We start from the raw sequence: 24413 nt of genomic DNA, 5'->3' as shown, positions 1-24413 counted from the left end.
ATTAATTAGAGAACAACAGCTAATGTTAATTATCTTGTTATTTTACTAGTTTAGGGTTTCATTGCTCTGAAAAGAAATGAAGAAGTACTTGTAAGACTAAAGAGTGCTCACTAAAATGGCAACTCCCAGAATTATGGGTGTGTCTGCTCTAAGGACAAATTCCAGGCTCCATCTTCCAAGCAAAAATTCTTTGCAAACCCTAACATGTCAGTTTCTAAGCTCCAAGAATCTTAAGATCTAGACTACATTCAGAGCAACAGGAAGAAGAATCTGCTGGCCACTTGGAAAGAGCATTTTATCTTTGCTACACTATGACTATTCATGCTTATTATTCATGCTTGTTATTTTGCCTTAACAGTTGCAAAAAGAAAGTTTAATTTCTTGAGGTGTCCGCTAGAGTTGGAAGACAGAGGGGAACAAATGAAGATCACTCAAGACAACGCAAGCCTATGTGTAAAAAAGGACTTGCCTTAAGCTATGTGCAGGCAAAGAAAGAAGAAAGGGGACATAGAAAGGAAGTAGTGTGGAGACAATTTTTCAGACGATTCTCCACCCTAGTCTGGTTAGCCAGGGACAAATGGGGCTATCTGAAGCAACTATGAGAGAAGAGCAGTGTAAAAGTCTCTTGGTCTCTCTTTTTCTTTGCCAAGGGAGGATGTTCATATTTGCTATTTTGTAAAGCAATATTTCATGACAGTGTCCTTTGTTCTCGCCCAAAAATTGAGTCCCAGAATTTCCTTTTTGAAGTCTTAGCAAGTGTGAGAGGGTGTGATTGGGGGAAATCTTCCCCCATAGATGGTCCACACTGCACAGTAATAACTCTTCTCTTAAAGATGCTGTGACTGAATCATTCAGGGGAAGTTTATAAAGCAGGGATGCATTTGCATCCATTGAAATGAATATTCTACACACCTCTGTAGAGGTACCTAAAGATGATTATCATCTAAGAATATTAAGTACAAGCTGTTAGTGGGAGGGGAAAAGAGGTGGGCAGGTGATCCCAGAGGAAAATTGTCTGCATCATTAGAAACCTGCCAAGGCAGAGGAACGAGAGTGTGTGCGGGGTGCGTCCACAGGGAGATGCAGAGCAGAGCCCCTCTCCCGCCTTGCACCTACTCCCACAGAGGGAGAGAAAGCTGAAAATAAAGCTTCTACTTGTCACCCCCCCACATCACAGTTACATTTAACTAAGCAAAGGCCTGGCAAAGGCAATTTTAACTCTAAACCTCGGGGTGAGAAGTGCACCTATTTGGGATGCAACAAAAGAACCCCAAATGCCTAGAAGGAATCTTTGTGGTCCCCCTTGCAAGGCAAATAAAAGCCATTGTGAGCTACAAACCTCTGGTTATGCGGTTCTGCTTTCTATGTCTCCTTGGGGAGAAAGTGTCAACTGTGGAGAAAAAGTAAGAACCCTTGCAGCTCACATTGAAAATTCAATACAATACAGAAGTAGTAAAGAAAAAAGTTCTGTACTCCCCCTCACCAACAAGTTACATATACCTTTGTCATTCCTAATGGACTGGGGAATAAAGAATAAAGGAGTAACTATAGATTTAAAAGTAAAAGAAATTTCATATACTATTCTCCAAAAGTAAGTGTAAGATTTTTTGAAATTTGCCTCTATATATGCTATATGATGGCTTCTGGTTCTTAAACTACTTCAGCTTATCTTAGCAGTTAAATATCCCCCAATAAAGTGTTCCTCTACCTCTTGAAAACATGAACCACACAATGCTAAGTGAAATATTTGCTACAAATATTTTTTCCAGTGGCATAAACACTCCCAATGTCAAATAAATTGCTAGGAATGAATAATATTTTTAAAAATAATTTTATGTGAATGGATTCTCTATGCAAACATAAATTTAATATTCTGAATCCAAATAATAAAAAATCAGTGCAAAATATTTCCATTATATTTTACCGCCCTATCTAGTTTTCACTGCCACTTTTGCCCTCAGAAAGTTTCTTCATGTTGATGCTTTTCTATTGGCAACGGTAAAATCTTAAGGGATTTAGAAAAGGTGATGGAGGGGGTATATTCCCAATCTTATATCGTTGCAGTATTCGCTTTAAAGCAATGTAATCCTTTTCTGTTTCTGCCCCAACATTTCATAATTATATCATTTACAAGAATTGTGTAATTTACATAACCACCTAAATTGTCATAATTACTAGAAAGTGCTGAAAAAGCATACGGTAGGCATTTCAGATTCATTTCTGTTCTCTGTTTGAAACTCATTTGAAATGCCTTTTGCATAAAATTTCTTTTGGTCAACAAAAAAGTAACTTGGGTTTTATTTTGCAGGAACCCTCTCTTCTTCTCAGGCTGACTTCTTTCTCTTCTTTCAGGAAGTCTTTTCCAGGTATTCTACCTGAGCACTGGAAAGGTCACCAGGATAAATAAGCCCCTCCTCTCAATTTTACAGAAGAAGAAACTGAGATCAACGAGTTTAACCGATTTGATCTGAGTCCCACAGGTCACCTCTGCAGAGTTAAAGCTAGAAGTCACTTGTTTTAAACTTGTATGTTTTGTTCCTTGTCCCACACTGTTCTCCACTGCATTTAGAAAGAAGAAAAAAGGAAAAATACAAGAATGGAATGGTCTCTTCAACAGTTTTCTCAGCGTGCCATTTCCATTATAATTATCTTAACCATCTGTTTTGCTTGGAACAGGCAAAAGAATTGGATATTAAGAAATGAAACTGTCATTCTGTACCACAGAGAAGGGCCTCAGAACTGGGACCTTATTTCAGGAAAAAAGAGTGGATGGCAATTTTATCAGAGGTTTCATCGGTGAAGTAGAATGCCAATATTTGTTCATTACTGCTTTGAAAATCAGTAGTTCATGTAATTTTATAAATAAAATCATATAACTAAATGTCATCATAACATATCATATGTAATATTTGCTAAACTGTAATCTGGAAACATGTGAAGTAAACAAGAATATTGGAAAATGGCAATTAACTTTCTTAACCTAATTCTGCTTCAGTTTCTTCTCTAAAAAGATTATCTAGCCTTGCATACTTAAAAGACAACGTATTAATATTTAGCTTCCTGATGCTAAGTTGGCTGTTATATAAAGCTATAAAATTTCGTGGAAACATAAGATATATGCATGAATAACAAACCACATTTCTGAATTGCTTACCTCTTGCATATGTACACATATATGGACACACACTGTACAAAACACCCACACAGTTTATGCTAGTAATAACTCAGTGTTTTACCGTGAACAAAAAAGAGCTGATTCACTTATTTGATTGTTTTGTCAAAAATGACTGCAAAATATGCATTTTAATTCTAATTAAAAATAAAATGTAAAGAGTGATTTACCTATCTTGCAGTTATAGACTTTTCAAATTATAGATATTATTTGAAAGAACCAATAATACTTTAAAATCATTATTTAAATGACTTGTAATTATGGCAATTTAACCAAGCTTCAGAACAAATAACTACCAATAGAGAGGGCAGCTTATCACTTCTGAAATAAACATGGAAGACAGAACAATTTTTATAGAAAAGTGAAGAGAGTATTCAACTCAGTTAAGGAAGAAAAGAAATAATAAATTATTATTTCTGGAAAAACTTGAGAAAATAATAGCAAAGCTAAGAGGAATGAGAGGCCCTTTCAATATTAATGTCTTCCAGACCATAAAGTTTATCATAAAAATATTGAAAAAAAAGAAAAAAATAGAAACACCATATACTTTGATAAAAGAATAATTTTGTGTGTTCAATAAGAATCGAACTGAGAATCAAATCTTATGCAGCCAATAGATGTAACATAGCCCTGTAGTTTTAGGCAAGTAATTTTAGAAATGATGGAAAATTTCATCTCAAAGAAACAAAATAAAGTTCATAATATTTTCTAAAAATATCAAAGCACTTAAATTTTACCCAACTACGAATTATATATTAGAAAGAAATAATTTAATTCCAAATTTCTTTTTCCTGAGATGAAAAATCTTATAAATTAATAACTTGACACATATAAGCTAATTCAATTCTTATACCAGCAATACTAGTACCTGATCACATCACAAAAAATGAAATTAAATAGAAAAAAAATGTAGTGAAAAGAAACACGTACACCCCTAAACATTTTCAGAATTTAATATTAAATGCTTTTTTCCCCCTCATGGTCACTTTTCTTTTTTCCTTTCCTAATTTGTAATATTATATTTGCCTTCCATTTTCTTTATTTCTTGGCAATGTGATAGAAGACAATAAATCAATCTGGCATACTAACTCTAGTAATTAGTATGGAGTATAGAGAAACTTCTGAGATTGCTTAAATTTATTCTCTTATAAACAAGGTTCATTTTCAAAGCCACAGGTAAAGTCCCACAGTCCAACATTACACTTGCCTAACACATTTCTACATTAATTATGCATAATGTCCTGTTACTCTGTTTAAAACATATATATATATACACACACATACACACCTAGAAGTATTTATACATATATTACTTATGTATAAATATGAAGAATAAAATTGAAATGGACTCCTTCACTGGAACAAGCAATGTGAGATATGACTGGTACGCTCAATTTATTCATGTGTCCTTTTTCCCTCCCTCCCTTCCTCCCTTCTTTCCCTCCTTCCTTCCTTCCTTTCTTCCATTACTTTTGATTATCTTCTGGTTTGTGTACTGGCCTTTTCTCCTTCAAGTGGTGGGTTGTGACGGTGCTAATAAATGGGCCATTAACTCTTTAAGGTAGTATGTTCAATCCACTAATGTACCTGAATAGTCACCAAATAGTAATTAATGTAAGACAATACTGTCTTGAGTAAATATAAATTATGTATATATATATATAATTTCTAATATTTTACAATTATTTTGTAATATGTACAGATTATTTTTTAAAATTAAATTTGCATTTTGACTCTTATAAGATACATCCTTTACTCAAGGTATTTTGAATATGAATCAGAAACAAGTCTGATAGCAACAAAAGAGTTTATATGGAGGCATCAACATGATGATGATGATGTTACCTGAGTTATAAAACAAGAAGTTAAAATGCACCATTAATCTGGTAAAAAAGAATAGAAACTATCATTTTTTTAAAGTTCACCTCTTTAAGATAACATGAAGAAACAAGCTTTTTCATTTTTTTTTTCTTTTCACATATATATTTTTCTTGATAATATTTGTAGTGTTCAGGGAATGTTAACCATTCACTCAATATTGATTTAAACACAAAAAGTTAACAAGAATTTTATTGTCCCTAACAGAGGAGATAATTGTTAAAGATTATTTATATTATTACATGCATCACTAAAACCCAATGAAATAATTTTTATATTAATGTATTTTAAACATATTTATTAAATTGGTTGATGTCTTATACAACCATATGACAAATATCTTACAGAGGTAGGTGAAAGAAAGTATTTCTCTGAAATTCATAAACTTCTTTTTATCAGAAATAAGAATTAATGAAAACTGTTTCATTTTTTACTTGATTTGCAGAAATTCCAAGCCTACATTTTGGGCTCAAGTACAGTAACCTTTTTTAGAGTACATTGTCTGATTTAGTAAGAATGAAACTTAGCAATGATTATAGCAAATTACCATTCTCAAAATAGTACAAGATAAAGGGTTAATGCTTTTGTCTTCTGTGGGAAGAAAGAAGGTAGAGGTGAAATTGAACCTAGGCAGAGAAATTACAGGTAATTTCCTTTATGTTGGGTGTCTGGGTAGTGGTGAATTGGTCCTCATGTTCCCAAGAACCTCCTGGCCCAATCACCCTGGATTTATCTGGCAGGTGAGAAAATTCTTGGTGTTATTGCTGCTGGCCTGGAAGTCCTGGTGAACCACAAGACCTATACAATCTTCATCAGTCTTTAAGCTGGAGGAGACAACTGTCTCTACATACTAGTTGAGAGATACAGGAGGATGAGGATAGTATACCCACACCTGTGAGCCTCCCAGATGGGTAGCTGTACAAGAACATCTAGAATCACTTCATTCACATCACAATGATACAACTCTGCATTTTATGGAATTGGAATCATCACATTATGCTGGGAGTTTACAGAATTTTCCCTTTTCTCAACTCTACCATTTTAACTTTTCACTTAGGTCTTTTTATTTCTATTTTAAGGATTTTCAATTTTATTGCATTCGTATATTTTACTATAAATTTTGAAAATTTTATAGAAATGTGTTTAGTCTAAATAGTTTAAATTCAGGTATGATAAATTTAATAATTCTTGAGCAATTATACTAATCAAAGACCTTGTAGGAGATGAAAGGGAGAAAATCCATGTGAAGTGCACATAGTAGACACTTAGTAAATTATAGTTATTATAGCTATTATTATTCTTAATAAAGTTAGAAATATATAAGTTTAAAACAGGTTGGATGAATTAATCAAGTTAATCAAGACTGGTATTTCCTAGTAAGAACATACATTAAAGTAGCAGTTGGGTACCATTAGTTGATATATTGCATATTATATCTGTGTCACTTGTTTATTAATTTTTAGGTGCTTGTTGAAATATCATAGCCTAAGAATTGTCATGCTTTGTATTTCGTCTTAAAAGTTTTTAAAATTTATAATTATTTATTGGTTTTATTCTTCAAAAAGAGGTAAATGTCTAAAGCAATGATTATATTACAGTGAAAAAGGATTTTGTTTTGTCAGCAGTAGAGCATCTTCCGAGGGAGATAGATGAATGCCCACTCCTATTGCTGAACTTTGTAACTGCTTTTGCTGTTTGTTTCCTCCCATTCATTTTGCATCCGTGTTAGGCTTGCATCTGTTTATGTTGCTTGTCTATTATTCATCTACAGGATAACTGCTCAGCAGTCGTTACTGCCTTTCATATCTTTTCTGCATCTTTTGTTTCCATGGGTTGTTTTGGCAATAAAACCAAGAAAAGGGTACAAAGCTTATAAAAAAAAAAAAAGTGCAGTTGGAACATCATGTTTTTACAGCTCCAAGAATGTTATGGCTGATTTCAAAAAGTTTTTTTTAAATGTTAAAATGTATTCGGCAAAGTTTAAAGCTCATAGGTATGATGAATTTGAAAACTTCAGAGAATGGAATGTAAAAAGTGTCTTCTGAAACAGTTCACTACTGTTTGATCTTTATGTGGCAGGCTGCCTTGTGCAATTTTCTGTTTACTGTACATTTTAATACCAAAATTTCAAGCAATGAAGTCATAGTAATTCGTTACATTTATATAGCACTTCATAATTTTATTGTGTGTTTACTCATTCATTATGTCCTCTAATCTTTCTAGGTAGATAATTAGCATCTTCATTTTAAGGATGAAAAAAAGAGAGTAACTATCTTAAATGACGTGCTAAGGTCAAAAGGTGAATGAATCTCTAAGCTTAGACTAGAATCTACGTTTACTTGCTACCTACCCAGACTGCTGAGGACCAGAAGGATGCTGACACTATAAAGTTGCTCCAATCTTTCTGTGGGCCTAAGGGGTAAAATATGATTTGGAGGGATCTTACATTATATAAGCATAGCTTTATGTGTGATTTTAAATCATTTTTGTGTCCCCAAGCCCCATAAGACTTCATCGATAATTAAGGTGCATTACACTAGGACACAAAAATTTTGTTTTCTATGTCAAGGGGTTTATGGATTCTCTGAAGTCCTTCTGTGCACCCCAGAATAATAATTTCAACTCTGTATGATTACTTTCATCTACTCAAACTATGTTATTTCTACATTATCTTAGGGATCTTATTTATCTGATTCAAAATGCTAAGGCTCAAAGAGCAATTCCTAGATTATTTTCAGCAAGTACACTGAAGGTACATAAAACCAATTCAAAGAATCAATAGCAAAACATCTGTATAAGATCATGTATTTAGAATATGCTATGCATTTCTTTCTGAAGCCTTCATATACCTACATGATGATTTGTAGGTTATCAAAAATAATTGTTTTTTTTCCTTATTCAGACATTTGTTGATTTTTTTCAATAAACCTCATAGCTAGGAAAAACATTAAGACCCATTCAAAAACAACTGCAATGTCGTTCCTTCAAATTTAAGGCTCTTTAGTCTTGAAAATACGAAATTTCTTAAATTTTGATAAGTATAGTATAAAGAAACAACAAAAGTCATGACAAAGTCCTTGTTTACTATTTAGGCTTGGTTGAGTTTAAAATGTTGAAAACTCCACTCAGAGTTGGTTCTGACTAAGGCAGTGATTTCTATCTGAATGATGCAAAATATTCCATGTCTTCAGAAAGCCCAAAGGACTTCTCAGAGTTAGAGCATCACAATTAATTATTTTATTAAGTGTTAAAGACTTCCATTGTACCATTTGAGATGGGTTATGATTTCCAAAATAATGCTGAGTCAGGGTCACTGGCCATAAGATTATATCTCCATCTAGCCTGATTATTATGGAATTGGAGTTTAGTTGGTAAAGGGGATTAATACAAGATCAGAGTTTAAAGATAAATCTATAGATATTTATCTATTTTACCATATTACTATTTATAGACTGTTACAGGAAGATATTTTAGGTCTTATTTTGACATATAATTTAAAAATATATTTATTTTTAATAAATAAATATAATTAAAATAATTTTATCCCATTTCTTTTCCAGTCACTGTATATAAGTTTTGTTTAAAACATGAATGGAAAGGAAGACATGGGCAAGTAGAGAAGATAACATAATACACATATGTTTCTAAATCTTCCCTCACTCATTATATATGCCTATATATGTACCCATTAGCCAGAAAACACTTTTCTGCCAAAGGGATTTCATTACTATCTCTCCCTGTTAATTATTTACATATTCTACATCCCACTGTTGTAAAAGAACAACCAAACAATCTGCCGGAGCCTACGTTCCATTTAAAAGAAATTTTCTATTGTAATTATGTAGTACTTGTGAAAAATCATAGAATTTTAGCAACCCATTTGGTTTGCACCCAAAACAACCAAGAAATGTCAATGTTTCAACAATTGCTTAATTATTTTTAACATTATTACCTTTGGAGTGCTTAAGCTATCATTAAGTGATAAATAGCAAAATGATATTATTTTGGCCTGTGCCATCCACAATTCTCCTAAGAAATGTAACTTTGTACTTTCTCATCATTATCAGAGTCATTTCTGTCACCATGGTGTAAGATGATTCCTAAGGAAAAATGAACTACCTCCCTCTTTTAATCTCCTTTATTAGAAATGCCAGAAAGTACTACCTAATCTTTTGTTCCCTCTTCCCAAAAAAAAGATCTTTGGTGAAAAGACTTAGTTTCTGCCATTGGTTCTCCTACTTATAGCAATAAAGAAAGAAAAAGTGAGCAGCTCAAAGACGCTACCTATCTACTCTGACATCTCCTTCTTCATTATTGTCTTTCAGTCACTGACTAATTAATGCTGAATAAGCTAAGTGACAATAAATAGTTGCCGTTCAGAAGGATTGATATAAATTGCTATTAAAAATATATATCTTATATTTAATAAGTCACAGAGGTCTCTGAAAATTTTTATATGTGCATTTCATTGAATTTGTAGAATCTGTGAGATAATCACTTCACAAACCTTTATGAGAATGTGTTTCTAAGTCTTTCTCAAGTAGCTATGGTCATAGATATGGCCTTATTGCCAATTCAGCTCATTCCTCCTTCTGAACTCCCACCATAAATGCCTTGGAAACTCAAGCATCATCAAGAAATGGCCTGAAAGTGACTTAAATTGTATTCTGGCCTAGACTTAGCCTATAAGAGCATTAATAAATGTACAGAGCTTTCATCCTAGCTAGCCACATGAACATCTAATGAAAGTAAGTGCTCATTATTGTCATTTCTATAAATTATGATATTAATAATTCACACACATACTGTATATAAGACAAAAGTTCACAATATATAATAAAAACAATCAGCAGCCCAATTTTCATTTAGTAGTTCAAACATACATTTTCTTCTACCTAAAATTTTTACCTTAGCATTTTCTTCCATGGTTATTCTATAAAGGTCATGAAAATTCTGAGCAATTTTGATCATGTGAAGGAGGGTTAGCTAATAATGCCTAATATATTACAATTAAATATATAAGTGTTATATTCCTAAACCCAAATCATACAGTTTAGTGTAAAAAATGACAGATGAGGAATATCCCATAGCCCTTATGTGTGTCATAAAATTGTCCTTAAGAAATAAGCTGACTTTTAAGCAGCTTTTAAATACTTAATAGGAAATATAACAAATTAAAAGCCTTTTAAAAAAATTGAATTTGAAAATGTTTTCTTTTAACTGGTTGGCTTTTACCTGAAATTTGGAAAGCAAAGTAAAATGAGAAAGTAAAACTTATTTGCCTGAAATCCAGGGAACTTACAAATATATCACGAGAACATTTATGTAGATGAAAGAACAGAAAGAAGGAGAACATCAGAGATGTAATATGGAAAGTGTAGAAGAAAATATTAAGAAAAACAGTTTTACAAACATTATAAAATGGCTGAAAATTAATGATTAAGTAATAAAAACAATACCTTGAACTAAATTATTTTCAGAAGCCACATATATAACTAATTGGGATAATAAGATAAATTGCATTAGGATACACACACCCTTCCCAAAATATATATATATAAAATATAAATGACCTGCAGTAATTTATATATTTTAACACATCTATGTAAAAAAAGGACAATCAATATTCTTTGGTCCATATTTATTAAGCAGATGATGCCTGTTGAATGCGAAAACCATGGCAGATTTCGTTTGATTCTGTCAGTCCCTGACCTGCCTGCAGGCTGACATAATTTTCCTTCACAGAAACCAGTCGCCAGTGGTTACCAATCTTGATCTCTTCCAGTGTAGGATGAGTTCTCTTTGAATTACTGGAGCGGGGTGTATGCTAGGCTGGATAAATCAGCCAAACAGAAAGGCCTAACAGGGCAAAGAAGCAGTAGGGCAGTTGTCTTCGTATTGTCCTGAAAGTGACCTCAAGTGTGACTTTCTGCGAGGCAAGAGGTAATTCTGTCTCTACTTTGGCTTAGCTTATATCACTTACAGTAAAGGTCACAAATCCTGACAGTTTTCTGTGCTTGAGAATAAGATTACTGTTTGTCTGAGACGGAGCAGAGAGACATGAGACTTGATTCTCTTAGGAATCTAGGTCAGAATTCATTCAGTAATGCCACCCAGGCCCTTCAAAGCAATATCTTACATTGTGGAAATACTTTGAGCAAATCCTGATGGTTGTTCATAAATTATATTACAACCTGAAGGGAGAAAAAGTTATTCTGTCCCTTTTTGACTCCAGCTTTTCATAAGGTAAGTCATAAAATTTAATTAGTGACCTCAGAGCAAGGTCGGAGTTCTTAAATTCAATGACATCCTTCATAACCTCCAAGTCAATAATAATAACTGAAGATGATGTTAGTGCTTCTAAATTCGATAGAAGTGTCAGCAGCAGTTAATATACAAAACCACATTCAAATATATGAAAGGTTTTTTTAAAAAAGTATATGAAGCTTTCTAAGTGTCTCCAAAATACTGCAATGTCTGGAATTTGGACTTTATATAAATAGGAAGCATATGCACATTTGAAGATTGGAGATTAGAAATAGATAAGATAGAGAAGAGAACAATCTTTTAAAAAACAATTTCAGACATTAAATGTACATAAATGAAAATGTCTATGAGCAACCACAGGAAGCCTATTTTTAGGTATTTTACCTTTTCTTGGACAAAAAAAGAAAGAAAAAAAAAAGTAGGAAAAAGAAGAGAAAAAAGGAGAGACAAGTGGAAATTTGCTTATTGCTCTGAGGTTGTATAAATGCTGCCAAAGCTAGGCCTAGTGCCTTCAAAAGTGTGGGAAACAGAATTGGCACTTAACAAAGAGCTGTGCAGTTGTGATTCTGAAGTCTGGAATCCTGTTGCTGGTGTGAATAGAACTGAACTTCCCATGTCCTCCAAGGGGCAGGCAAATCAAAGAAAGTGAATAAGTGATAGAAATTGGTGGTGAGAATACAATACAAGCAATACAGAGACATTTAGAAATTCCGAGAACCATAAGGATGCTAACATATTAGCTTTTAATAATGAACACTAATTCAAATATTCTGATTATCTTTAAAAATCAAGGTCATATGCTACATCCACATAAGCCACTATTTGAAATATGGAAATCATACCTTTATACCCTGGTATGGCATTTTACTTTCTGCAACAAATATATTTTTGAATGCCTCTTTTTAAATACTTGATTCAGAAATAAAAATATTCCAGTTGGGCTATTTCCTTAGCACATTATGACTGACAAATAAAAATCTTTTCTCTTAATATTATTAATATCACTATTCTCCCAATAAAACTGAGAAATAAATCATCTTTGAGTATAGTTTGAGTTAGTCCACAGTATTGTTAAATCTTTCTTCAAAATGACCCTCATGTTGTCCTTTTTCTGTATACAGCCATTGTCATAACTTGAAACTAAATTGGAATCCAGGATAACTGATTTGTAGTACCAACTTTGCTATTTGGTCGTGGTCAAATCACCTAACTTTATTAAATGAAGGAGGTGAAGACTTCTAAATCTAAGTCTAAATTTCTATTATTAATATTTTTCTTCAAAAAATAAAATGTTATGGGGGATTCTTTGAAAGAGAGAAAGAGGGAGAGAGGTGCTTATTATCACGTAAGGAGAGTAAAGTAACTTCTGGCAGAATGATTAGGGAAGACATAAAGAGGAGATAGAACCTGGACAAGGCCTTAAATAATGAGCAAAATGTTAACAAGTTGGAGCAGTAAGATTAAATTTACCCATCACCATTGTTCTTGCCAAAATTTTTCTCAAAATTCATTTTACCATGAGATCTTTTAGTGTGATGTCACTCACTGTTACAAACTGAATGTTTGTGTTCACCCCAAATTGATATGCTAAATCCTAACCTCCAATGTGATGGCATTAGGAGGGTAGGGCTTTGTGTGGAGCCTTAGGTCATGAGGATGGAGCCCTCATGAATGGGATTGCTGCCCTTTTAAAAGAGACTGCAGAGAGTTTCCTTGCCCCTTCTACCATGTGAGGGCACAAAGAAAAGACAGCTGTCTATGAACCAGAAAGTGGGCCCTCACTAGACACCAAATATGAAGTTGCTTTGCTATTGGACTTCCCAGCCTCCAGGACTATGAGAAATAAATTTGTGTTGTTTATAATCCATTCAGTCTATAGTATTTTTGTTGCAACAGTCTGAGTGGACTAAGACAGTAATTACGTTCGGGCAGTATTATTACCCCAGGACTCTCATTACTTTTTTCTTTGTGTCTCATGTGTGGAGAGAGAGACACATATAGAGGTGTTTTTGAATGGAAGAAGGAATGAGATTCATGATGATATCATAGAGAAGTCTCCCAAACTTTGAAATTAATTTAGCCTTCAGATTTACTGTATTTATACTAGGGAAATACACATGGGGACACATACATCCATGCATACGTACACACATGCACACACACACTGTGCTGAACTTTGGCAATAATAAGATAAAGACTACTAGCTAAGACTAAATGTCTTACTGAAAAGTTTGCTAAAGCCCCAAACTTTAATTATGATTACTTATCAGTAATATCAGGTAAGGAAGATATGAATTTGAATGTAATGGATTAAACAGTAATACAGAAATCAAGTTCAATTAAATATACCTTGTTGGGAAAAAAACCTAAAAAGCTAAAAGAAGGGAGTTGGATAAGCCAGGTAAGCATAGGAAAAGAGGTATTACAGAGGTAGATTCTGGCCAAGAGGTGAGGAGCCTGTCCCCAGGTGGCCTCTGACATTTAAATATTGTGGTTTCCTTGGCAAGACTAATGTTATAATGAGTAACAGTATTTCTATTTTAACTAAAGGACAAGTTCACCAACAAAAATTATGATAATTTTTTTTCTCCATTTAACTTGCCTTCCTGAAGAGAATATTCTGGCTAGATTGAAGTGAAAGTAGAATTATTTGACAATTATTTCAAATTTTAAATAAGAATTGGAATTCTGGTTACAAATTGGCTTTTTATAAGACAGGAGCCTCCTTAAAGGACATTTCTTAACTGGTTTGTATGCAATATTCATAAAGCCTTCAGTCAGCCCAGGGATCTCTATATAATACTGCTTAAAGGAATTTTCTATATCAATATATTATAAAAAATAAAATATAAGTATAATGGCTAATATTTTTTTGAGCGGTGATTACTTGCCAGATGTTGCTTTAAGTGCTTCACATCTAATCTTTGCAATAACTTTATGTCATACATTTTAAAATTAATACCATTTTATAGCCAAGGGAAATGAGAAACAGAAATGTGAAGTGTATCGTCCAATATCACACAGCTGGTAAATGGAGGAGTCAGAATTCAAAAGGAGGTAGTCTAGATTCTGAACCCACATTTTTAACTTCTGTGGCAAGCTGCTTGTAGATTGTGCTGAAAATGCTTAAATCCATTTTCTGTGCAGAGAATGGCATATAATTCACTACAAACTATGTAACAAATTAAAAATAATATATTCAGTAGGTTTTAAAATCATACTCAAATTTTTTTTCTTTTTGGCTGAGAAACTAAGGGTAACTTGAGCAAATGTGGCTCAGAGATTAGTTCTCTGAGTTGTTTTCCCTCAGCTTCATTGAGGTATAAGTGGCAAATAGAAATTAATTGTATATATTTAAGGTGTACAACATGATGTTTTAACACATATATAAATTATAAAATGATTACCATGATCAATCAAATCTAATTAACATATCACCTCATACAGTTACCTTTTGTGTGTGTTTTTGGTAAGACCTACTCTCTTAGCAAATTTTAAGCATACAAAACACTATTACTAACTATACTGCTGTTCATTGTTAACTATACTGCAATACATACTGGGCATTAGATCCTCAGAGTATACTCATGATGCATAACTGAAACTGTACTGCTTGACAAACATCTCCCCATTTCTCCCATCACTGGCCACTGGAAACCACCTTTTTATTCTTTAATTATAGAAGTTTGGTCTTTTTTAGATTCCACACATAAGTGAAATCAGGCGGTATTTGTCATTCTGTGCCTGACTTATTCACTTATCATAATGTCACTCAGACACATCCATGTTGTCACAAACAGCAGGGTTTCCTTCTTTTTAAAGGCTCAATAAGGTTCCATTGTTTGTGTGTGTGTATACATATATTTATTTTACATATTTTACATGTCTTTATCCATCCATGGACACTTGGGTTGGTTTCATATCTTGGCTATTCTGAATAATGCTGCAGTGAACATGGGAGTGCAGATATCTCCTCAAACACTGATTTCATTTCCCTTGGATATACACCCAGAACTGACATTGCTGGATCATGTGGTAGGTCTGTTTTTTAATGGCTATATCAATTTACATTCCCACCAACAGCATACAAGGGGCTCCTTTTCTCTATATCTTTGCCAATACTTACTATCTTTTGTCTTTTTGATAATAGCTGTTCTAACATGTATTAGGTAATAATCTCATTTTGGTTTTGATTGCATTTCCCTGATAATTAGTGTCAATGAACATTGTTTCATATACCTGTTGGCCATTTGTACGTCTCTTTTTGAGACACGTCTATTCAGGCCGTTTGTCCATTTTTAAAATCTGGTTATTTGTTTTCTTGCTATTGAGTTGTTGTCTAATTAAAGGTTCATAAATTTTGTTTATCTTTTCCAAAAAACAAACTCCTAATTTCATTGATCTTTTCTATTGTTTTTCTAGTGTCTACTTCATTTATTTTTGCTCTGACATTTATTTGTTCCTTACTTCTGCTAACTTTGGGTTTAATGGTTTCTTCTTTTTCTAGTTTCTTAGAATGTAACATTAGGTTATTTATTTGAAATCTTTCTTTTTTTCTTAATGTAAGCATTTATCACTATAAACTTCCATCTTAGAACTGCTTTTGCTGTATCACATGAGCTTTGGTATGTTTTGTTTCCATGTTCATCTGTCTCAATATATTTTTTTCCTTCCATTTTAATTTCTTATTTTACCCAATGGTTGTTCAGGAGTATGTTGTTTAATTTCCACATATTTGTAATTTCCCAATTTTGCTCCTGTTATTGATTTCTAGTTTCATGCCATTGTGGTTAGAAAAGATACTTGATATGATGTCAATCTTCTTAAATATGTTAAAACTTGATTTTTGTGGACTAACATATGATATATCCTGGAGAATGTTCTATGTGCACTTGAAAAGATTGTGCATATTGTTGTTTTGGATGGAATGTTCTGTACATGTCTGTTGATCTATTTCGTCAATAGTGTTGTCAAGTCCACTATATCCTTACTAATTTTCTGTCTGTATGATCAATCCATTATTGAAAGTGGGATATCCCCTACTATTATTGTGTTATGGTCTATTTCTCCATTCAGTTCAGTAAATATTTGCTTTATATATTTAGGTCTTCGAATAGTGTGTGCATATATATTTATAATTTTTATATTCTCTTGATGAATTAACCTCTTTATTGTTATATAATGATCTTCTTTGTCCCTTGTGACAGTTTTTGCCTTAAAATCTATTTTGTCTGGTGCAAGTAGAGCCACTTCAGACCTTTTTGGTTACCATTTGTAGGATTCTTTTTACTTCCTTTAACTTTCAACCTATGTGTATCCTTGAAGGTAAAGTAAATCTCTTATAGGCAGTATATAGTTGGATATTATTTATTTTATCCATTCAGCTATTCTATGTCTTTGGATTGAATATCTTAATCTACTTAATTTTAAAGTAATTATTGCTAGAACAAGACTTACTATTGCCATTTTGTTGTTTTCTATTTTGTAGTTGTTTTTTTTTTTTTTTCTCTTCTCTTGCTGTATTACTTGTGATTTGATGATATATATATATATTTTTTTTGGAGTCGTATTCTTTGTTTCCTTTCTCATTATCTTTTGTGTTTCTACTACATAGTTTTGTTGTGGTTACCTTGAGATTACGTAAAACATCTTATAATAGTCTTTTTAAGGCTGTTATTAACTTAATTTTGACCATATATAAAAAGTCTACACTTCAGCTTCTCCCACATTTTATGTTGCTGATGTCTAAATTTACATCTTTTTATATTGTGTATCTATTAACAAAAGTTTTGTCTATGAACTTTTATACTAGATTAAAAATAATTTATGAATTATCATTACAATATTAGAGTATGCCAAATTTGAATATGTTCTTACTTTCATATGTTTTCATGTTGTTAGTATCTTGTTGTTTCAACTTGAAGAGCTCTCTTTACCATTTCTCATTAGGCAGGTCTAGTGGTTATGAGATCCCTCAGCTTTTTTCTTTTCTTTTCTTTTCTTTTTTTTTTTTCTGGGAAAGTCTTTATCTCTCCTTGATTTCTGAAGGAAAGATTTGCTGGGAATCATACTTTTGTTTGGCAGTTTTTTCTTTTAGCACATTTAATATACCATACCTCTCTCTCCTGACCTGCAAGATTTCTGTGAAGAAAACCACTGATAGTCTTACAGAAGTTCTCTTGTATGTAACAATTCACTTTCCTCTTGTTACTTTCAAAATTTTTTGTCTTTGACTTTGAGAATTTTATTATAATGTACCTCAGTGAAGATATTTAGGTTCAATCTATATAGGTTTCTTTGGACTTCATGGATCTGGATGCTCATTTTCTTCTCCAGATTTGGGAAGTTTTCTGTCATTATTTCTTTAAATTAGCTTTATGCCCTTTCTCTTGCTCTACTTTTTCTGAAACTCCTGTAATGTGTATTTGGTTTGCTTGATGGTGTCCCATAAAGGCTTTTTTTTGTTTGTTTTTAAAGATAGGGTCTCACTATGTTGCCCAGGCTGGTCTTACAACTCCTGGCCTCAAGCAATCCTCCCACTTTGACCTCCCAAAGTGCTGAGATTACTGGCATGAGCCACTGAGCCTGGTCCATAGGCTTTCATTTCTCTTTTTCATTCTGCTTTTTTTTTTTCTTTTTGTTCTTCTAATTGAGTAATTTCAAATGACTTGTATTTGAGCTTACTGATTCTTCTGCTTGATCAAATCAGTTGTTAAACTCTTATAGCTCACATTAAGCTTCTTTAGGATGAATATTTTGACTTCTTTGTCAGGAAATTTGAACATTATCAATTCTCTAGGGTTGGTTACTGGTGCATTATTTTGTTACTTTTACAATGTCATGTTTTTTGTGATTATTCATGACTTCGCTGCCTTTCATTGATGTCTGCTTATTCAATGAAGTGGCACCTCTTCCAGTTTGGAGACTGGCTCAGCCAGGGAAATCTCTTCATAAGTCAACCCTTCCAGAGATTCTGGATGGGTCAGCTGGTAAAGTCCATGGGCAGACTTGGGGATAGGGTACTCAGGTAGGCTGGCTTTGTTCCTGGGTCAGTGGGCAAGCAGCCACAGGGATCAACCAGGTGCCTGAGTTCACAGAAGCAGGCCAGGTACCTAGGATTGTGATAGTGGACCTGAATCCTGGGTTTATGGAGCAGGTCTGGCTCTAGAATAGGCCTAGAACCTGGGTCTATGGGGGTTTGCCTGGAGCCTGGGAACATGGGAACCAGCCCAGTGCTGGAGTTCACAGTGGTGAGCCTTGTTCTGGGCTCCATTGGAAGTTAGGTATTCATTTCACTCTTCTTCCTCATGTGGAGGGTATCTCTCTCTATGCTATGCTACATAGACTTGGAGGAAGTGGTAATGTGGATAAGTAAAAATGTTCTTCTTACCCTCTTTACTGTGTCTTTTCTTATTTCTGTGTTCCACTCTGGAGCTATAATATGTCATCTGGGTTCCTTAGGTCTTGTGAAGGTATTTTTGCATGTGGAACGTTATTCAAATTGATTTTTATATGAGAAGATAAGTGCTGAAAACTCCTATTCTGCCAGTATGCTGATGTCACTTGAGGAGTCTCTGAATTTCATATCTGTTCAGCTCAACATGTCCAACTATCTGGCCCTGAGCTAATCAGCACTGGATTGTCTAACATTTCCTTGTGGGCCCTATTGCTTTGTCTTAATAATTAGTTTTTAACATCTGAAATAGCCACAGCTTCCTATCCCCTCTATCCTTATTGCTCTTATGTCTGAAATCTCTCTGGCATCCAATTTATTTTACCCCCTGGGAGATTAGATTTTTGAATACTGTCATGAGAATGAAATTTTAAAATACTTTCATTTAAAATGTTTTTCTGCTTAGAGTTGAAAATTAAAGTGACTTCCTCACTTTTTGTTATTTTCTCAGAAGTATGCATGCACTCTGTGGATGTAATCTGACACCACCATACTCATGACTTAACTTCTCTCACTGTCCTTTGTCTCCTTCCCTCCTCCTTCTTCCTCCCTCCCTTTCAAAATGTACAAGAGAAAAGATTCATTTGTAACAACTTGTCATCTTCCAAAGTGGAGCACCTCTGTTGGGCAATTTTTGTGTTAGACTGAATCCATGGCACATGGTCTCCCAAATATAGTGTACAGATGTGTGTCTTTTGTTTAGATACTAATGCTAGCTAGTATCAGTTATGACCAGGTTAATAGGATCACATTAAAATAAATAGTTTGTGCTCAGAAGGCAAAATATGCTTGCCTGTTTCATGAGGGTTATGAGTAAAAAGCTTTTGAGTTGTTCATAGACTATATCCAGTATAACTATTAAACATTTTCTTAACATCAAGCTATTTATATTCAATTCTATGTGAGTTTTACTTTCTTTGATGTAAACTTGCGATGATGAAGAGAAATAAGGAGGAGGAAGAATAAGAGGAAAAGTAGAAGGGGACTATATTCTATAGATGAAAATTTGTTCATCATGTGAACATTTGTTCATCTGGAACATGAAACTTGTTCCAGAGAGACAAGTAACTTTCCTGAGGGCATAGAACTAATTTTAGGGTGAACCAAGAATTGAGTGGAAGGCATTGTGCCTGACTTACACTCTCATGCTGCATCCCAGAATAGATTTCAGTTTCATTTTAAGAGACTTTCTCTGTACCCTCAATCCAATCTCACTGGAGGTATCTAGCCATTTGTTGAGATATGGGAAAGTATAAGCAGCTGGTGAATTATTGGACAAGATGACTCTATTACTTTGATTTTGACATTACATGATAGACCATGGAGGTTATCCTCGCTGAGGAGGAAGGGTAATATTTGAAAAGGAACATAGGATGTAGAATCAGATGATTTGCATTTGAGTTTCAATTCAGATAAATATACTGATAACATGTTACATCACTCAACAACTCTGAATCTCATTTAGTTTACTCATATCCATATCAATGAGGATCATAATAATACGTGATCTATTTTAAACTCTTATGAAATATAAGAAAGTGCTTCTCTGTATATTTTGTCAACACAACACATACACACAGAGTACTTTTGTATTTTAATTAGTATTATTTTAAGCTACTTCTAGATAACTGAAAAGCTTTCTCTATGTCAAAATTGTGTTTCTTTCTTTGTTTCCTTGCTTTGCCTCCAGAGCAAATGCAGCAATGTGTGATCAAGTTTAATTCCAAAAGTAAGATAAGAAATAAAAAATAGAACCCAACTGAGATTGTTTTCTCTTACCTCATCTGAAGCCCTTCCCTAATACCTCATAAAGAATTTTCTTATCATGAGTATTTAAAAATACTGGTGATTTCCCTAGAGTGAACAACACTCCTTAGCATTGGGTAATGCAAACAAGTGAGTTTTTCTTTTAAACTTGGCAAGGCAGCCAATAGAATTTGAAGGAAGTGCCACATTGATTTATTATAACAATTTAATGCAAAAAATACACAAAATGTTCAGGTAAATAATAAGTTATGAAAGAAGTGAGGATTATGAAAGAAGACAAATGTGGAGAAGAATGTGATGAAATCTGAGTATGGTGTCAAACCAATTAAATAGCCTTCTCTTAAAACTATTCTCCATTGCCTAACTAAGAATTATTTGTAATCAACAAACTTGAAAAGTCCTATTGAAAGACAGATGTAAATTTGTACAAATAATGAAAATATTCCCATTTCAAGCCTTGGAAAAAATAAAATAATTTAATTAGAGGTGTTTTAATGATTAAATATTTTAATATTAATCACCCTCCTATTGCTACTACACATAATGCAATCAGCAGAGTCAATATGTGTATACTCTTATGATGATAAAGACCAAGACATAGAGTTCAATTAAAGACATTTCACTGTGCTCAAAGCATCTCCCTTGGCCCCTAATTAAGTGAGAAAAAAGAAACAAGAATAAAGAATTCTTTAAGCCTTTTCAGAGAACTGTAAATCAAGAAGCATATTCAGAGATTACTTGGTGACCCCTATGCTACCAGAAAAATAAAAATGAACAACAAGGTTAAATTAATGCCTTTTCCAAAGACTTTCATGCATACAAAATAATACTACATATACCTATACCTATTCCTAGCTTATGAGCTTAATTCTCTTTATTGATTGGTTCACTGCAGTTTGTAAAAACCCCCTTCATCTTTATCCTACTGTCCGCCCAGCTACTTTTTTCTCCTCTTTTCTTTGTAGGTAAGTTTTTAGTATAGTAATCTGCACTTTGTTTTCTTCATTTCCTCACCTGCCATTTCATTCTTCTGCAAACTGCAATCCGGCTTTGGTCATGTGTTCCAGCCACAGTGAACTTGTCCCAGCAAAGGTCACTGAGGTCCTACTAAGTGTGATACATAGTGCACCTATTTCAGGCCCCATTTTCTTGACCTTTCCGAGGCTTGTGAAACATCTCTACATGCCAGAAATCCTTATTTCTAGCTCTTTATAATAATGTTCTCTTATGATTCTCCTAAATCTCGGCAGAGTTTTGTTCATTTTATTAGACTTTTGAATAATTAGTTTATTTACTTATTTATTCAATCTTTTTTTCTATTAAATCAATTTTACTCCTATATTTTATATTATTTTCCCCTTCCACATTTTCTGCATTTACTTTGCCATTTTCCTAACTTTTGGAGTTGATTTCTTAGCTTATTAATTTTCATTCTTTTTTTATTCCCTAGTGTGTCTTCTTTCTTACCACTTTCTTATTTCCTAGTACTTATATTTATATTGATTTTTTAGCTCATTAATTTTTAGTCTTTCTTATTTCCTAATACTTACATTATTTTCCCTCTAAATACTACTTGAGATATTCTCTAGAAGTTAATCTATAGTATTTTATATTTAATTCCATTCTAATATTTTCTTAATTTTATTTTGATGCTTTAAAATTTCCTAACCTATGGATATTTAGAGTGCTATTTTTTATATTTTATAAAAAAAAATTTAGTTGGAGAATAAACTAATCTGGTCCATGTGTTTAAAAAAATTATTCTGGCTATTATGATAGTTGAAGGAATATACACAGAGTGGATGTTTGAAGACAAATTGGAGGTTATTACAAAGTTTTGTTTTTGTTTATTTGTTTTAGAGAGAAGATGGTGATTCTACAAGGATACTCATTGTGCAGATAGAAAACAAGTGGACAGATTCAAAATAGACATTGAAGGTACAATGGACAGGTAAGTATTATAGTAGCATCAAGAAAAACAATAAGAAAATGTGAGGGAAGGGTGAGCAAGGACCAGGATCAATATGCTTCTCCTTGATTTTCCTATATGTATCTCTTCTAATTAAATAATAACTCATATTACGTCTAGGCTTTAGTTATCTGAGCCCTAACTGCATTCTTGGTTTCCGCCTTCAAGAAAAACGCAGATATAATATTTTATTAGCTTGGAAAATAGAATTTAAATGGTGTCAATACAAAAGAATGGCTTTTTTTATTTGGAAGAGACTTAGTAAAATAACCAAATGAACCAAAGGACTATGATGGGTAAAAGTTGACATACTTACTTGTTGGAGAACTTTCTTCTGAAAATAGACTTAATAAAAATCCTGTTCAACATACTCTTTTATGTAAGCCTTTTTGTAAACCATTTTGTAAACCATTAGCACTTTGATATCAGTTATTCAATATGTATGTTTGAACTTAATTTTTAATAAGTACCCAGTAAAAAGATGTTGTGTGTTAAGGGAAGGAGGAATCATATTTGGAGAAGGTACTTTGGATAAGAAGAAAAATATAGATTATTTTTGCTGGTACATTATGATTTTTTTCAGTTACGAATCAGCAAGTAGCCTGGATTAAATATATTTTAGATCTGTTAACTAGAGGAATAACTAAAGATACATTTACAAGGACTACAGATACAATATACAAGCAGCTGAAATTAGGATGAAATGCAACAGGACTTTCTCTGCCACTTTGTCCTATAGCTTCCTTGCATAATCCAAGAACATTTAATCAGTTCAAATTTGCCTGAATGGAAGAGAACAAAAATTGCGAGAGGGTGAAAGGGGATGGGAGGGAACAACTCAGAGATGGCAAATGCAGCTGCAGCTCTCCAATGGCAACAAGTGTTATGGAAATACACACAAGCACAATCAAGTCTATGTACAGCAGGAACTTGGTCTTTGGTGGAAAAAAGAACAGACTTCTCACAGTTGATTTAATTTGTCCCTGTTATAAAATGGAATAGTGACCATATAAAGGAATATAAAAGAATTCATAGCCCTAGGGTAAGTGTGTTGTTTTACCTAGGCCCACTCCTCAAAAGAATGTCATTACCTCTAGGAAAATCTGCAACTTTTAAATTATTATTGGGAGGAACTTTTTTAAACCAAGAAAATGTTGATACTTAAAGTCTAATTTAAGTCCTGCTCTATTTGTAATGTAGATTTTAGATGGATTTGTCTATAAAATGTGTTCAACAGATTCAAAGAAACTATCTTATAACATACTTTTTATTTTGCAACTCTATACTATTCCCTGTTGAACAAGGTTTAAAAAAAATCCCTTGAGAACCTATCTCTTTCCTTCCTGGAATAGAGTACAGATGCATAAATGGGCATTGACTGTCTCTGTCTTACATAATGAATTTTTTTTTTTTCATAGAAAGGCAAAAGTTAAATACAACTCAAAGAGGAAATTGCAACTATATGCAGGAATTGTTGACATGTAAGAGGCCATTTTATTTATTTATCAATAAGAATTATTTAAAAATGCAAGCCTGGCAATTTAACAGGGCCTATTAAGTTAATCCCAATTAAATCTTTTGCATTTATTCAAAATATAGTAAATTCTCATCTAGTAAACTCAATGTATTTAAAATGTTCATTGTCATTGCAGTTGACTATAGAGCATGGGAGATCCTCGGTGGATAGCTATGGGTTTCTCTTTTCTCATAAGCAGTAAGAATTTCTGATATTGTCACTGAAACATTAAAATTATAGAAATATTTTATTGTTTCCTCCTATTTCTCTTTTCACCTTTGATCCAATGTTAAATGATGTTTATGAATTTCACAAACATCTTATTTACGTAAAATGAACACATTTCAAATTGTTGAGTACTTTTATCTTCTGGGTTTGCAATTATGCATGT

General features: G+C 33.1%; 1 protein-coding gene across 7 annotated transcripts in view; it reads right to left on the bottom strand.

Moving 5' to 3' along the window:
• Window positions 1-24413, bottom strand: part of DGKB (diacylglycerol kinase beta) — a 569068-nt gene that overhangs the window by 77573 nt on the left and 467082 nt on the right. The window lies entirely within an intron of this gene.

This window comes from Eulemur rufifrons, chromosome 29 (assembly GCF_041146395.1).
Source record: "Eulemur rufifrons isolate Redbay chromosome 29, OSU_ERuf_1, whole genome shotgun sequence".
Taxonomy (NCBI): Eukaryota; Metazoa; Chordata; class Mammalia; order Primates; family Lemuridae; genus Eulemur; species Eulemur rufifrons.
This window is presented reverse-complemented; position numbering and strand designations above follow the sequence as displayed.